At 43.7% G+C, this 17163-nt stretch overlaps 1 pseudogene; it reads left to right on the top strand.

Moving 5' to 3' along the window:
* The first annotated feature begins 1691 nt into the window (after positions 1–1691).
* Positions 1692–2865, top strand: LOC119925344 (annotated as a pseudogene).
* The last annotated feature ends 14298 nt before the right edge of the window (positions 2866–17163 follow it).

The raw sequence follows: 17163 nt of genomic DNA, 5'->3' as shown, positions 1-17163 counted from the left end.
TCCCATTTAAAAGAGGAATATACTTCTACTTAAGCTCTTTTGAATCTCACAGTGATGTTGGGAGGATGGATGGGACAATACTAGTAAGCTCGTCTAGACCGTAAGCACCTTGTGTGCAGGTGAAATTCTACCAAAACTGTTTTATTGTACTCCCCCAAGTGCTTAGTGCAATTTGATTGACTGATTAGCAGCAGTGCTTGGTGAATACCATCTTTCTCCAATGAACTGTTGTAGGCACTGTATGTGGAATAATGAGAGAAGGATAAAATGTGGCTCTTGCCTTCCAGGAGCTTTCAAACTAGTGAGGAAGATAGGTACAGAACAAAAGCATGAACATCTTATAATGCTAGATAAGGTGAGCCAGGTGTTTAAAATAACATTTTAAACTAACAATTGCACAAGAAGAGTACAACCAAATATGTAGGTAGTTGAGTGAACAGTATTGGAAGGAATATTGTGGGAAGAGCTCATGCAGGGGTTGGAATCTGTAGAGCTTGAAGAAGTGGCAGAAATCTGGTTTGGGGAAAAATGTTGCTCATGGGCAAATGAAGTGGAAAGCCTTGGGACAGTGAACTGGTTTTCTTGAGTTGAGTGGAGAGAATGACTTAGAAGGAAGGTGGTTGGCAGAGAGCTGTGAAGTCCACAGTCAAAAGATTTCGTGTGATATTAATGATGTGTCCCTGCATACTTCCAAGAAATGGAGTGCCACCATTCAATGTGTTGAAGATAAATGTCTTGTTGCTCTTAGAATGTATCATTAGATTGGGGACAGAGAGACATAGGGAACCAGGAATAAAGCTATTAAAAATATATAGTCACTGGGTGATAAGGGCTCTTTCTGGGGCAAATGAATGATGAGAAAGGGGTAAATATGTGTAAATATGTCTTCAAAATCTATTTTATGGTCTGTAAATCTACTTTATGGTCTACTCTGTGGTCTCAGGAACAGGGAACCAATCTGGGGATCTTCTATGTTACTAAGAAGCCCATTGTTTGGTTTTGTTTGATTTTCTTGTGAAACGTTCACCTTGAGTACCCAGCCTGTGTGCATGTGGATAAGTGTGTTCGTTTGTAAGTGGGTTTGTATGTGTTGTTGTGTGATGGGGATTTGAAGAGATTACTATGTATGAATCATGTATTGAGGTGCTTTGTTCCCTGCAGGCAAGCTGTGATTATTTAATCCCCTAGCAAGCTTTGTCCTGTCCTATGAAGTTGGTAGGACAAAGTATAGTGGGGAAAATGAGGCTTCTAAAATGATAAACATTATTAGCAAGTGATGATAAAAATGAAACACTTTCTCATCATTCCTTTGCAGAATTTGTAATACTGGCTAACTTCACCACTTCCTCACTCTCCTGAACTTGTTTCTACCCAAAGAAAACTTAGATGCCATACATTCCACAGTCACCTCTTTGATCCAGGACTAAAGTTACCCAACCTCATCCTGACAAATGCTTGTAGACAAGACCTGGACTCTGAAAACATTACTATTGATTTTTTTTTCCTGAAAGAGAAGAAGCATTTTGGTCCCAGATATTTCTGTACTTGCACTGTTAAAAGAAAGCCCAACACGAATGAAGGAAGGCAATCAGTCACATGTGACTGAATTCATTCTTTTGGGTTTCTCCAATCTCCATGAATTTCGTGTCTACCTATTAATGATTTTACTTGTGATGTGCCTAATAGTCTTGATGGGAAACTCCGTCTTAGTGCTGGTCTCCTCAGTTGATCCTGCCCTTCAAACTCCCATGTACTTTTTCCTCAGGAGTCTGTCCCTAATGGATATAGGCTGAACTACTGTCATCATCCCCAAAATGTTCAACAATTTCCTGTCCAAGAATCAAAATATTTCCTTTGGTGGCTGTGCAGCCCAGATGTATTTCTCCTTCTTTTTCGGGGTCTCAGAATGTTGGATCCTGACAACGATGGCTTATGATAGACATGCAGCCAACTATGACCCACTCCGCTATTCTCTCATTATCAATCAATCAATCAATCAATCGTATTTATTGAGCACTTACTGTGTGCACAGCACTGTACTAAGTGCTTGAGAAGTACAAGTTGGCAACATATAGAGACAGTCCCTACTCAACAGTGGGCTCACAGTCTAAAAGGGGGAGACAGAGAACAAAACCAAACATACTAACAAAATAAAATAAATGGAATAGATATGAACAAGTAAAATAAATAAATAAATAAATACAGTAATAAATATATACAAACATATATACATATATACAGGTACTGCAGGGAAGGGAAGGAGGTAAGATGGGGGGATGGAGAGGGGGACGAAGGGGAGAGGAAAGAAGGGGCTCAGTCTGGGAAGGCTTCCTGGAGGAGGTGAGCTCTCAGTAGGGCCTTGAAGGGAGGAAGAGAGCTAGCTTAGATATCATTATGAACCGGGGGCTCTGTCTACAGCTGGCCCTGGCTTCCTGGCTATCAGGAATTCCTGTGACCACAGTACAGACTACAATGATGTTTACATTGCCCTTCTGTGGGCCTAATGTTATTAACTACTTCTTCTGTGATAGCCCTCCTCTCTTGGAGCTGGCGTGCACAGACACCTTCGTGTTTGAGGTGTATGGTGTAACTGGGACTGTTATCATTCTGATGCTCCCCTTTGGATTGATCATTGTATCTTACATCTGCATCCTCATCACCATCCTGATGATATACTCTGCCAAGGGCTGTCGCAAAGCCTTCTCCACCTGCTTATCCCACCTCATTGTGATCTCACTGTTCTTCGGGGCTGCAAGCTCGACCTATTTCCGTGTCAAATCCTCCTACACTCCTGAGAGCAAGAAGTTGCTTTCTCTCTCCTATACAATATTCACTCCCATGCTAAATCCCCTGATCTACAGTCTGAAAAATGAAGAGGTGAAAGGTGCCCTGAACAGAATTCTGGTAAAGAAAGATATTTTCCCAGGATCTGGTAAGCTCTGATTTTGGAAGGTGACTTTTTTGTTAAGATATCAAGGACTCAGTGGCTTTCCTTATTTGCCGTGACTTAGTGTATTACCATCTTTATTATTTGCTAATGGCTTGAAAGACCATGGAAGAGTATATCAGTGCTCAGAGGTAAGATTGCCAACACCTGTACAAACTCAGAAGGTAGAAGGCTAGCAGGAGATGAAATGTTGAGACCAGGACACCTGTAAAATTGGGCATTTTCTAAATCAATTAATGGCATTTATTGAGGGCTTAAGATATGCAGAACATGAGGCCAAAGTTTTGTGGCATTTAAAAATTAATGAAATATCTCAATGTTCTATTGATTCATTTAAAACGTACGGAGAAAGCATCAGAAAAGTTCCTGGGATCTAAAGATTGGGTTGATTACTCATTCATCAGACAAGTTCCTCTGCTCTTGATCCACTCCTGCTACTAGCACCCCTACCCTTATTTACATTTAAACAGATGCTGCCATGTCTTAAAGTCCAATTACCAGGACTGATCTTTGAAGCAAAGCCATTAGTGAAGTGACAGCTAATAATTTTCAGCACTCAGTAAAACTCACAGCAGGTGCTTGTATCGTTCCAAAAGGAAAAAAAAATACTCAATCCCTTTGACTAGAAACTCCTAGAAATAAACTGATTATTCAGTTCCTTCTATCAGTCATTTTTTAAATGGTATTTGTTACTTTTTATTATGAGCTTGGCACCATACTAAGCACTGAGGCACATACAAACTATTCAAATTGGCCACAATCCATGTTCCACGTGAGGATAAAAGTCTTAAAATCCATTTCACAGGCAGAAACTCCTCACCCTCGGCTTCAAGGCTCCCCATCACCTCGCCCCCTTCTACCTCACCTCCCTTCTCTCCTTCTACAGCCCAGCCCGCACCCTCCACTCCTCTGCCGCTAATCTCCTCACCGTGCCTCAGTCTTGCCTGTCCTGCCATCGACCCCCGACCCACGTCATCCCCCTGGCCTGGAATGCCCTCCCTCCCAACATCCACCAAGCTAGCTCTATTCCTCCCTTCAAGGCCCTACTGAGAGCTCACCTCCTCCAGTAGGCCTTCCCAGACTGAGCCCCCTCCTTCCTCTCCCCCTCGTCCCCCTCTCCATTCCCCCCATCTTACCTCCTTCCCTTCCCCACAGCACCTGTATATATGTATATATGTTTGTACATATTTCTTACTCTATTTATTTATTTATTTATTTATTTATTTATTTATTTACTTATTTCTTTATTCATTTATTTATTTCACTTGTACATATCTATTCTATTTATTTTATTTTGTTAATATGTTTGGTTTTGTTCTCTGTCTCCCCCTTATAGACTGTGAGCCCACTGTTGGGTAGGGACTGTCTCTATATGTTGCCAACTTGTACTTCCCAAGCATTTAGTACAGTGCTCTGCACACGGTAAGCACTCAATAAATATGATTGATTGATTGATTGATTGATTCACAGATGTGGTAACTGAAGCACAGAGAAGTGAAAATAACTTGCCCAAGGTCACACTGCAGACAATGGGCAGAGCTGGGATTGGAACCCAGATGCATCTGACTTCCAGGCCCGTTGGCTATCAACTAGGTCATACTGCTTTTCAAATCACTTTATTAGACCAGATTGTGTCTATCATCGTTTGGTTTAGGTTATCAAATTGTATATTGAAATGTGGCTGCTTGGCAAAGCGATCTCAGCGTACCCAGGCAGGTCTCTGTACTGGGCAATGGTTGATGGCCCGTACCCATTTGTAGCCTCTCTAAGTGGAGAGAAATCAGCATCATTGGGCTGTTCTCTGTCCTGAAAGATATCAGGTGATCCATGCTGGTTTGAGGCTTCTCGGAGCAGCGTTACTAAGGACTAACTAAAAAAATCCATGAGTTACAAAGTAGCTCTGAAGCCTGGTGTTCCAGGCCAAAAAGATTTTAATGGATACTACTATCCACTATAATTAAAAGTAATTACTAAAAAAGTGAAATAACCAAAAGCCACTTATGTATAAAGGAACCTAACCCTGACATATGGTCAGTTAATAAAATATTTAAAAGTAGGCCTAAAGGGGAAGGCACCAAAGAGAGACTAGAGATAGCATGAATGTAGGAAAGAAGCCACAAGCTAGTTGTTCAGACTTTGCTGGGGACCGGGTACAAACCTATTTGGAAAATGAGTGACATTGCCAGGAAATCAAGCTTAGACTTTGTCCAACCTGATTGTTTTGAATCTTCCCCAGCACTTAGTACAGTACTTGGAAAACAGAAAGTTCTTAACAAATATTTTTGTAAAAATCAAAAAGTACCCTTGTAAACCAAATAATCTTAATAGGGGACAAAATATCTAGTAAATGACCAATTATTCAAGGTAGACCATCAACTGCCACTTATACATTCCCATCAACTTTAGCCCCTTGTTGCAACCTGAGATATCTGAAGCAGTACCGCCACATTTTCCATGCTGGGTTGCCTAACCTCCGTTTGATATTGTCAATTATTTTGAACTACCTGTGCCACTGCTCAATCTAGAGTAGACTAGTTTTCACTTCTTTGATTAAACTTGAAAGTATTTTAGGAAAAGCACTATCCACACTTGAATCTATTCCATTTTGGTTACCATCATTGATTAATGTTGACATTAAGGATTATGACTAATCAATGTAATCATTCATTCATTCAATCATATTAATTGAGCACTTACTGTGTGCAGAGCACTGTACTAAGCGCTTTATTGCTTTATTCAGCAATAAGGAGAGACAATCCCTGCCCACACTGTGTTTACAGTATAGAAGAGGGGACACAGACATCAAAACAAGTAAACAGACATCAATATAAATTAATAGAATTATAGATCTATACACATCAAAACAAGTCCTAATCACATTATTCCATGCTTAGATATACAAGCATCGTCATTTCTAAGAATTCAATTTGATGGGTGGGATTTGTGAGACCCTAAAAGAGAATAAAGAAGGGATCATTTTCACTGGCCTAGAGGGGAGAATTTTCCTTGATTCAGGTGAACAGAAAACACCGATTTCAGTGCTGGGTGTTGGGCACTGTTGAACTTTTGTCCTTTTATAGGTATAATTCATTATTATCATTAATAATAATAGTACTTGTTAAGTTCGTACTCTGTGCCATGTACTGTTCTAAGGGCTGGGGTAGATACAAGGTGGGACACAGTCCCTGTCCCATATTGTACTCACACTATTAATCCCCACTTTTTACAGATGAGGTAACAGAGGCCAAAAGAAGTTAAGTAGCTTGCCCAAGGTCACACAGCAGACACGTGGTGAGGGCGGGATTAGAACTCATGACCTTATGACTCCCAGGCCCATACTCTATCCACTACACCATGCTGCTTCTTAGACTTGAGACTAAACCTGCTTTGACTTGAGAACCAAACCTGTTCATTAGAAGAGCACAATGAAACCTTTGTGATTATAAATGTTTAGCTACAGAGCTCACGTAATTTGAGTACTACTGTTGATTTCTGTATTTTTTTCCTGTAAAAATTTGAATACCAAAATCAATCAGTGGGTTTTTTTTTTTGAGCAGGTTCTATGTGCAGAGCAGTGTATTAAACATATCGGGAAAGTACAATTCAATAGAATTGGTAGATAATCTCTGCCCACAAGTATGTTACAGTGTATATAAAGTTCAGTACTGAATGAACAGCTAATATTAAATATAATAATCAGAAATAAATCTTCCACTATCCCAATCAAATTTTCAGCAGTTTTTTTTCACCCAGTCACCAAATATTTGAAGAGAAAGATGAAAATAAGAACATCATAAGAACCCCCACCAACGATTCAGTTTTGTAATCTATATGTTATTTCTAATGTGAATAAAATGAAGAATTCCAACAGTTATTAACCTACCTTAAATTCAGGAAAAATTTAGATGACATTTTCCTTTTAGATAAGCAGACTTTGGAGGCAAAGCTTTTGAAAAATCAAAATCCCTACAAGCTCAGGCAAACACATTTTGCACCTTATCCCCAGTGTGCACAATTAAAAATTCAATAATTTCACCGTATCTTTAAAGTGTAGGGGCATGACATCCTACTGAAGCTTTCATTATTTCTATAAAGAAAGATAAAAGAATAATGAGCTATCCCATTGCTTCCTTTGTTGCAAGCAATGGCCTGGGGACCACCTCTCAGGAGTCACTCCAAAACATCAAAGAGACATTATCATCCAGACCCTGAGCCTTACAAATCAACCAGCAAAGTGACTGAGCCCCCTTCAAGAGGCAGGTAAATAGCTCAATAAAGCATTAACCATTTATTATTAAATAAGGTAGAAAGGCCAGCCAGTAATGGCAGATTTGCCTTCTAATCCTGGATCTCTCACTTCCCATTTTTCTCCTTTCCTATTTATAAAATGAAGATAACTACTTCTTTTAGCTCTTTTGAATCTCACAGGGATGTTCGGAGGTTGGATGAGGCAATATTAGTACACTCTTCTAGATTTTAAGCAGGGAAAAGCCTTCCAAATCTATTATACTGTGGTCTTTCAGGTGCATGGTATAGCTCTTTGCACACAGTAAGCACTCAATAAATATGATTGATTGATTAGCAGCAGTGTTTGGTGAATGCCATCTTTGCCCAATTCACAGTTTTATTCATTCATTCATTCAATTCATTCAATCGTATTTATTGAGTGCTTACTGTTTGCAGAACACTGTAGTAGGAAAGTACAGTTCAGAAATACAAGAAAACACAATTGTTGTATGCACTGTATGTGGAATTATCTAGGAAGGATAAAATGTGGTTCTTGCTTTCCAGGAGCTTTCAAACTAGTGAGGGAGGTAGTTCCAATATAAAAGCACGAACCTTTTACAATACTAGATAAGAGGAGCCAGGTGTTTCAAATAACAATATATACCTACAGAAATACACGAGAGTATAACCAAATCTGAAGGTATTTGAGTGGACATTGTAGGAAGGTATATTGTCACCCGCCTTCTATCTCCCCTTGACAATGCCAACGTCCTGCTCCACCCCACCTCGCCCACTCACCAACTTGGTCACACCGTCGACCTCATCATCTCCTAACGCTGCACTATCTCCTACTTTTCCTCCTTTATTGACACCCATGCCCATCATCCCTGTAAGCTGTTCCGTACATTTAACTCCCTTCCCAGGCTCTGTGTTCCTCCCCTTCCTCCATCCCTCACCCTCAACGATCTGGCCTCCTACTTCATTAGTAAAATTAATTCCATCAGGTATGAGCTCCCCAAATCACCCCTCCCCTTTCTCCATCCCCCCCGCTCTCAACCCTCTCCACTACTCTTCCATCCTTCCCAGCAGTCTCTTCAGAAGAAATATCCTCCCTCTTCTCAAGTGCTACTCCATCCACCTGGCTTCAGACCCCATTCCCTCTCATCTTATGGAATCTCTCACCCCTTCCCTCCTCCCCTCCTTCTTCAACCACTTACTCTCCACTGATTCCTTCCCCTCTGCCTTTAAACATGCCCATGTCTTCCCATCTTAAAAAAAACCTCTCTTGACCCCACTGCCCCTTCTAGTTATCGACCTACCTCCATCCTACCCTTACTTTCCAAACTCCTGGAACGAGTCATCTACACTCACTGCCTCGAATTCTTCAACGCCAACTCTCTCCTTGACCCCCTCCAATCTGGCTTCCATCTCCTACACTCCACCGAAACTGACCTCTCAAATGTCACTAATGACCTCCTTCTTCCCAAATCGAATGGCTCCTATTCTATCTTAATCCTCCTCGACCTCTCATCTGCCTTTGGCACTGTGGATCACCCCCTTCTCCTCAACACACTATCCAACTTGGCTTCACAGACTCCATCCTCTCCTCGTTCTCCTCTTATCTCTCCAGCTGTTTATACTCAGTCTCCTTTGCGGGCTCTTCCTCCCCCTCCCATCCCCTTGCTGTAAGGGTTTTCCTCAAGGGTCAGTTCTTGGACCCCATCTGTTCTCTATCTACACTCACTCCCTTGGTGAACTCATTCACTCCCATGGCTTCAACGATCATTTATACGCTGATGACACCCAAATCTACATCTCTACTCCTGCTCTCTCTCCCTCCCTCCAGGTTCGTATCCCCTCCTGCCTTCAGGACGTCTCCATCTAGATGTCTGCTCGCAATCTAAAATTCAGTATGTCCAAGACTGAACTCCTTATCTTCCCTCCCAAACCCTGCCCTCTCCCTGATTTTCCTCTCACTGTAGTTGCCACTACCATCCTTCCCATCTCACAAGCCCGCAACCTTGGTGTCAAGAGAAGCAGCGAGGTTCAGTGGAAAGAGCCCGGGCTTTTGAGTCACAAGTCATGGGTTCAAATCCTGGTTCCACCACTTGTCAGCTGTGTGACTTTGGGCAAATCACTTAACTTTTCTGGTCGTCAGTTCCCTCATCTGTAAAATGGGGATGAAGACTGTGAGCACCCCGTGGGACAACCTCATCACCTTGTAACATCCCCAGCGCTTAGAACAGTGCTTTGCACATAGTAAGTGCTTAATAAATGCTATTATTATTATTATTATTATCCTCGACTCTGCTCTCTCGTTCACTGCACACATCCAATGCGTCACCAAAACCTGCCAATCTCACCTCCACAGCATCGCCAAGATCTGCCCTTTCCTGTCCATCCATCCAAACTGCTTTCTTGCTAGCTCAATCTCTCATCCTATCCGAATTGATTACTGCATCAGCCTCCTCTCTGATGTCCCATCCTCCTGTCTCTCCCCACTTCAGTCTATACTTCACTCTGCTGCCAGGATTATCTTTGTACAGCAACGCTCTGGACATGTTACTCCCCTCCCCCAAGATCTCCAGTGGCTGCCTGTCAACCAACGAATCAAGCAAAAACTCCTCACTCTTGGTTTCAAAGATTTCCATCACCTCGCCCCCTCTTACCTCACCTCACTTCTCTCCTTCTACAGCCAAGCTGGAACCCTCCATTCCTCTGCCGCTAACCTCCTCACAGTGCCTCGTTCTCTCCTGTCTTGCCATCAACCCCCAGCCCACGTCCTTCCCCTGGCCTGGAATGCCCTTACTCCACACATCCGCCAAGATATCTCTCTTCCACCCTTCACAGCCCTTCTGAGAGCTCACCTCCTTCAGGAGGCCTTCCCAGACTGAGCCCTCTTTTCCCTCTTCTCCTCCCCATCCTACTGCCCTACCTCCTTCCCCTCCCCACAGCACTTGTATATATTTGTACAGATTTATTACTGTATTCATTTTACTTGTACATATTTACTATTCTATTTATTTTGTTAATGATGTGCTCAGTGGAAGGAGCCCGGGCTTTGGAGTCAGAGGTCAGGGGTTCAAATCCCGGCTCTGTCAATTGTCAGCTGTGTGACTATGGGCAAGTCACTTAACTTCTCTGGGCCTCAGTTCCCTCATCTGTAAAATGGGGATTAAGACTGTGAGCCCCTCGTGGGACAACCTGATCACCTTGTATCCCCCCAGCGCTTAGAACAGTGCTTTGCACATAGTAAGTGCTTAACAAATACTATCATTATTATTAGAGCTATAATTCTATTTGCTCTGACGATTTTGACACCTATGTATTTTGTTTGGTTGTCTGTCTCCCCCTTCTAGACTGCCAGCCAGTTGTTGGGTAGGGACCGTTTCTATATGTTGCCGACTTGTACTTCCCAAGCACTTAGTACAGTGCTCTGTAAACAGTAAGCACTCAATAAATATGATTGAATGAATGAATATTGTGAGAAGAGCCCATGCAGTGATTGGATTTGGAGAGCTTGAAGACGTGGCAGAAGTCTGGTTTGGGAAAAAAAAAAGTTACCTGATGGTCAAGTAAAATGGGTTGGAACAGTGAACAGTTTTTCTTGAGTTGGGTGGAGGGAATGACTTAGGATTTCATCAGTTAGCAGACAGCCATGACGTTCGCACTCAAAAGACTTCGTCTGATATTAATGGTGATGTGACCATGCAAATTTCCAAGGAATGGAGTGCCACCATCTAAAGTGTTGAAGATAAATGACTTGCTGTTTGGTGTAATATGTAAAAACAGCTACACTTTTCCAAGAAACAGAAATCGTTGTCAAACACTACACAGTCTTGGAATGGAGCCTCAAGATAAATGTGTGCTTTTGTTTTCTTCTTCCCTTTCATTTTATTCAAGCTATTCAAGAATGAAATCTGAAATTGACATACCTAAACAAAATATCAGAGACAGCAATAAATCTTCGTTAGGGGAAGAATAAGACTCTAGGAAGTTCAAATGTTTTTCTTGGTTCCCTGCTTCTCAAACTATTCTTCCACTCCCACCCCAGTGATTCTACAGATAGCATCTATCTTTCATGTCACTTCCAGAAGAAGAAAGGAAGGGTATGGAAGGATTTCCAGGTTTCCAAGAAGGGGAAGACCAATATTTTTCTTTAGGAACCTGTTTCACATGGCTAAAATCACAACTCTATGTTCCTAAGGATGGGACTTGAGAGAGAAAAGGTGATAAGGAAGAGGGGGTGGATTTGTATCTATATGGTCACAGGAAGGTTGGGGGAAGAGGAGGAGCAGAGAAACAGTAAATCAATTTGGGGATCTTTTATGTTGCTAAGAAGCACATATATTCCACAATCACTACCTTGATCCAGGACCAAACAAACTTCCCAAGTTCATGCTGAGAAATGTTTATAGGGAATACTTGGACTCTGAAAGTGTTGCTATTGATTTTTTTTTTCCTTAACAGAAAAGACACACTTTGGACCCAGTTATTTCTGTATTTATATCGCCCCTAAAAGCACTATGCAAAAGAAGGAAGGCAATCAGTCACGTGTAGTTCTTTTGGGTTTTGCCAGCCTCCCTGAATTTCAGGTCATTCTATTTATGATTTTCGTTGTGATATACCTAATAGCCATGATTTGAAACTTCCTCTTGGTGTTGGTCTCCACTGTGGACCCAGCCCTTCAAACTCCCATGTACTTTTTCCTCAGGAGTTTAGGTTGTCCCTTGTGAATATTGGTTATGCCACTGCCATCATTCCAAAAATGCTCACCAAATTCCTGTCCAAGGATAAAAGTATTTCCTACGGTGGCCGTGCAGCCCACTTGTATTTTTCCTTTTTTAGGCCCTCAGAGAGTTATATCCTGACAGCGATGGCTTATGACAGACAGGCCGCCGTCAGTGACCCACTCCGCTATTTGCTCATTATGAACCGGTGGCTCTGCAGCTGGACCTGGCTTCCTGGCTAGCAGGGTCTCCCATGGAAAGAGACTTCAGTGATGTTTACATTGCCCTTTGGACGTAATGTAATTAACCATTTCTTCTGTGTTAGCCTTTCTGTCTTAGACCTGGTGTGCACGGACGCCTTTGTGATTAAAATATACAGTGTAGGGACTGTGATCATCCTGATTCTTCCATTTGGAGCGATCATTGCATCTTACATGTGAATTCGTCTCACCATCCTGAAGATGTCCTCCCCTGAGGGCCATCGCAAAGCCTTCTCCACCAGCTCGTCCCACCTCATTGTTGTCTCGATGTTCTTCGGGGCTGAGGGTTTGATTTATTTCTGAATCAAATCTTCCTACTCTCCTGAGATCACGAAGCTGCTTTTTCTCTCCTATTCAGTCTTCACTCCCATGCTAAATGCCTTGATCTTCAGTCTGAGGAATCAAGAGGTGAAAGATGCCTTGAAGAAAATTCTGTGTAAAAGGATATTTTCCAAGGGTCTGAGAGACTCTGATTTGTGAAGTGATGTTTTGTTAAAAAATTGAGATATAGTCAGTGACAACGCTTTTGCACCATTACCTGGCACATTCCCACCTTAATTTTTCCTGTGGGCTCACTGTGTGCACAGGACATTCTGGGATCTTGTAAAGACTATGGAGAAGTGTCAGTGGCCCACTTCTTGTTCTCAGAATTACAAAGGACATCAACCAATACGAACTCAGAAGATAAAAAATCCTCAAAAATCTCCAGTGGCTACCAATCAACCTACGCATCAGGCAGAAACTCCTCACCCTGGGCTTCAAGGCTCTCCATCACTTCGCCCCCTCCTACCTCACCTCCCTTCTCTCCTTCTACAGCCCAGCCCGCACCCTCCGCTCCTCTGCCACTAATCTCCTCACCGTGCCCCATTCTCGCCTGTCCCACCATCAACCCCCGGCCCACATCATCCCCCTGGCCTGGAATGCCCTCCGTCCCCACATCTGCCAAGCTAGCTCTCTTCCTCCCTTCAAGGCCCTACTGAGAGCTCACCTCCTCCAGGAGGCCTTCCCAGACTGAGCCCCCTCCTTCCTCTCCCCCTTCTGCCCCTCTCCACCCCTCACCCTGCCTCCTTCTCTTCCCCACAGCACCTGTATATATGTATATATATTTGTACGTATTTATTACTCTATTTATTTATTTATTTTACTTGTACATATTTATTCTATTTATTTTATTTTGTTAATATGTTTTGTTTTGTTCTCTGTATTCCCCTTCTAGACTGTAAGCCCACTGTTGGGTAGGGACCATCTCTATATGTTGCCAACTTGTACTTCCCAAGCGCTTAGTACAGTGCTCTGCACACAGTAAGTGCTCAATAAATACGATTTAATGAATGAATAAATGAAAAGGCTAGCAGGAGATGGGGTACCAAGACATCAATACATACAATGGACATATTCTCAGTTAACTGTATTTATTGAATGTTTCAAGTGTGCAGAACATGAGGCCAAAGCTTTGTGCCATTAAATAATTAATGATATGCCTTAATTTTCTAATGTTTTATATAAAAAACTATGGAAAAAGAATCAGAAAAGTATGCTTCTAGAGTTCCTGCGAGTTGAAGACTGAATTGATTATTCATCCATCAGATAAGTTCTTTCACTCATTCATTCATTTAATCGTATTTAGTGAGCACTTACTGTGGCACAGCAATGTACTAAGGGCTTGGGAAGTACAAGTCGGCAATATATAGAGATGGTCCCTACCCAACAACAGGCTCACAGTCTAGAAGGGGGATACAGACAATAAAACAAAATAAGTAGACAGGTGTCAAAACGGTCAGAATAAATAGAATTATAGCTGTATACACACAATTAATAAAATACATTAAATAGCAAAATAAATAAAGAAATAAATAGGTACAAATACATACATGAGCTGTGGGGAGGGGGAGGGGGAGGGGGAGGGGGAGGGGGTAGGGAGCGGGGACGGCCATGGTCAAGGGAGGAACAGAGGAAAAAGGGGGCTCAGTCTGGGAAGGTCTCCTGGAAGAGGTGAGCTCTCAGTAGGGCTTTGAAGGGAGGAAGAGAGTGAGTTTGGCGGATGAGTGGAAGGAGGGCATTCCAGGCCAGGAGAAGGACGTGGGCCAGGGGTCGATGGCGTGACAGGTGAGAACGAGGCACAGTGAGGAGGTTAGTGGCAGAGGAGTGGAGGGTGTGGGGTGGGCTGTAGAAGGGGAGAAGGGAGGTGAGGTAAGAGGGGGCAAGGTGATGGTGAGCCTTGAAACTGAGAGTGAGGAGTTTTTGCATGATTCATAGGTTGACAGGCAAATCATGGAGATTTTTGAGGAGAGGAGTGACATTCCCAGAGCGTTTCTTTAGAAAAATAATCCAGGCAGCAGACTGAAGCATAGACTTAAGCGTGGAGAAACATGTGGATGGGAGATCATAAAGGAGGCTAATGCAGTAATCCAGTCGGGATAGAATGAGAGATTGAACCAGCAAGGTAGTGGTTTGGATGGAGAGGAAAGGTCAGATCTTGGAGATGTTGTGAAGAAGAGACTAGCAGATTTTGGTGACGGATTGGAGGTGTGAGGTGAATGAGAGAGCAGAGTCAAGGATGACACCAAGGTTGTGGAGACAGGAAGGATGGTAGTGCCGTCCACAGTGACGGGAACATCAGGGAAAGGACAGGGCTTGGGAGGTCAGAGAAGGAGCTCAACCTTGGACATGTTGAGTTGGGAGTGGGAAGACATCCAGATGGAGATGTCCTGAAGGCAGGAGGAGATATGAGCCTGGAGGAGGGAGAGAGAGCAGGGGTGGAGATGTAGATTTGGGTGTCATTAGCGTAAAGATGATAAGTGAAGCCGTGGGAGCGAATGAGTTCAACAAGGGAGTGAGTATAGATAGAGAACAGAAGGGGACAAAAAACTGACCCTTGGGGTACCCCTTCAGTAAGGGCATGGGAGGGGGAGGAGGAACCCGCGAAGGAGATCAAGAATGAATGGCCAGAGAGATAAGAGGAGAACCAGGAGAGGACGGAGTCTGTGAAGCCAAGCTTGGATAGCATGCTGAGGAGAAGGGGGTGGTTCACAGAGTCGAAGGCAGCTGAGAAGTCGAGAAATATTAGGATAGAGCAGGAGCCATGGGATTTGGTAAGAAGGAGGTCATTGGTGACTTTTGAGAGGTCGGTTTCGGTGGAGTATAGGAGATGGAAGCCAGATTTGAGGGGGTCAAGGAGAGAGTTGGCATTGAGGAATTCGAGGCAGCGAGTGTCGGCTCATTTTAGGAATTTGGAAAGGAAGAGTAGGAGGAAGATAGGGCGATAACTAGAAGGGGCAGTGGGGTCAAAAGAGAGTTTTTTAGGATGGGAGAGACATGGGCATGTTTGAAGGCAGAGGGAACTGATGGAGAGTATGTGGTTGAAGATGGAAGTTAGGGAGAGGAGGAGGGAAGGGGAGAGAGTTTCACTAATATGAGAGGGAATGGCGTCTGAAACACAGGTGGATGGAGTGACACTTGAGAGGAGGGAGGAGATCTCATCTGAAGATACTGCTGGGAAATATGGGAGAGTAGCGGAGAGGGTTGAGAGTGGGGGGATGGAGAAGGGGGAGGGGTGCTTTGGGGAGCTCTGACCTGATGGTGTTGATTTTACTAATGAAGTAGGAGGCCAGATCGTTGGGGGTGAGGGATGGAGGAGGCAGAGGAACAGAGAGCCTGAGGAGGGAGTTAAATGTCTGGAACAGCTGACGGGAGTGATTGACATGGATGTCAATAAAGGAGAAAAATAGTTTTGCCTGGCAGAGGAGTAGGTGGAATTAAGGCAAGAACAGATAAATTTAAAGTGAAAAAATTTGGCTTGTTGTTTAGACTTTCTCCAGCAGCGTTCAGCAGCTCGAGCATAAGAGCAAAGGAGGCAGACAGTGGCAGTGATCCAAGGCTGTGGTTTAGTGGTGCAAGAGCGGCGAAGAGAAAGGTGAGCGAGCGAGTTGAGATTAGTAGAGAGGGTGAGTTGAGAGCAGAATCTGGTCATCAGGAGTGCTTAGAGAGGATAGTGAGGCGCGGTGGGGTGTGATGAGCTGAGAGAGATGGGGTGGAGAGAGTAGAGGTCTCCGTGGGATACTAATATAGATTTATGGTGGGATGAGGGGGTAAGGAGGCAGGTGAGAAGGTTATGATCAGAAAGAGGGATTTCAGAGTTGGTGAGGGTGGAGATAGTGCAACGGTAGGAGATGATGAGATTGTGGGTCTGTCTGGCCAAGTTGGTGCGGAGGTGAGGTGGGGTGGAGCATGAGTTTGGCAGCGTCAAGGAGAGATAAAAGGCAGGTGGCAGAGGAGTCACCAGGGACATCCATGTGGATGTTCAATCAATCAATCAATTGTATTTATTGAGCACTTACTGTGTGCAGAGCACTGTACTAAGCACTTGGGAAGTACAAGTTGGCAACATATAGAGACAGTCCGTACCCAACAGTGGGCTCACAGTCTAAAAGGGGGAGACAGAGAACAAAACCAAGCATACTAACAAAATAAAATGAATAGAATAGATATGTACAAGTAAAATAAATAAATAAATAGAGTAATAAATTTGTACAAACATATATACATATATACAGGTGCTGTGGGGAAGGGAAGGAGGTAAGATGAGGGGGATGGAGAGGGGGATGAGGGGGAGAGGAAGGAAGGGGCTCAGCCTGGGAAGGCCTCCTGGAGGAGGTGAGCTCTCAGTAGGGCCTTGAAGGGAGGAAGAGAGCTAGCTTGGCGGATGGGCAGAGGGAGGGCATTCCAGGCCCGGGGGATGACGTGGGCCGGGGGTCGATGGTGGGACAGGCGAGAACGAGGCACGGTGAGGAGATTAGCGGCAGAGGAGCAGAGGGTGTGGGGTGGGCTGTAGAAAGAGAGAAGGGAGGTGTGGTAGGAGGGAGCGAAGTGATGGAGAGCCTTGAAGCCGAAAGTGAGGAGTTACTGCCTGATGCGCTGATTGATTGGTAGCCACTGGAGATTTTTGAGGAGGGGAGTAACATTCCCAGAGCGTTTCTGGACAAAGACAATCCGGGCAGCA

The sequence above is a fragment of the Tachyglossus aculeatus genome, chromosome 3 (assembly GCF_015852505.1).
Source record: "Tachyglossus aculeatus isolate mTacAcu1 chromosome 3, mTacAcu1.pri, whole genome shotgun sequence".
In the NCBI taxonomy this organism is placed as follows: Eukaryota; Metazoa; Chordata; class Mammalia; order Monotremata; family Tachyglossidae; genus Tachyglossus; species Tachyglossus aculeatus.
This window is presented reverse-complemented; position numbering and strand designations above follow the sequence as displayed.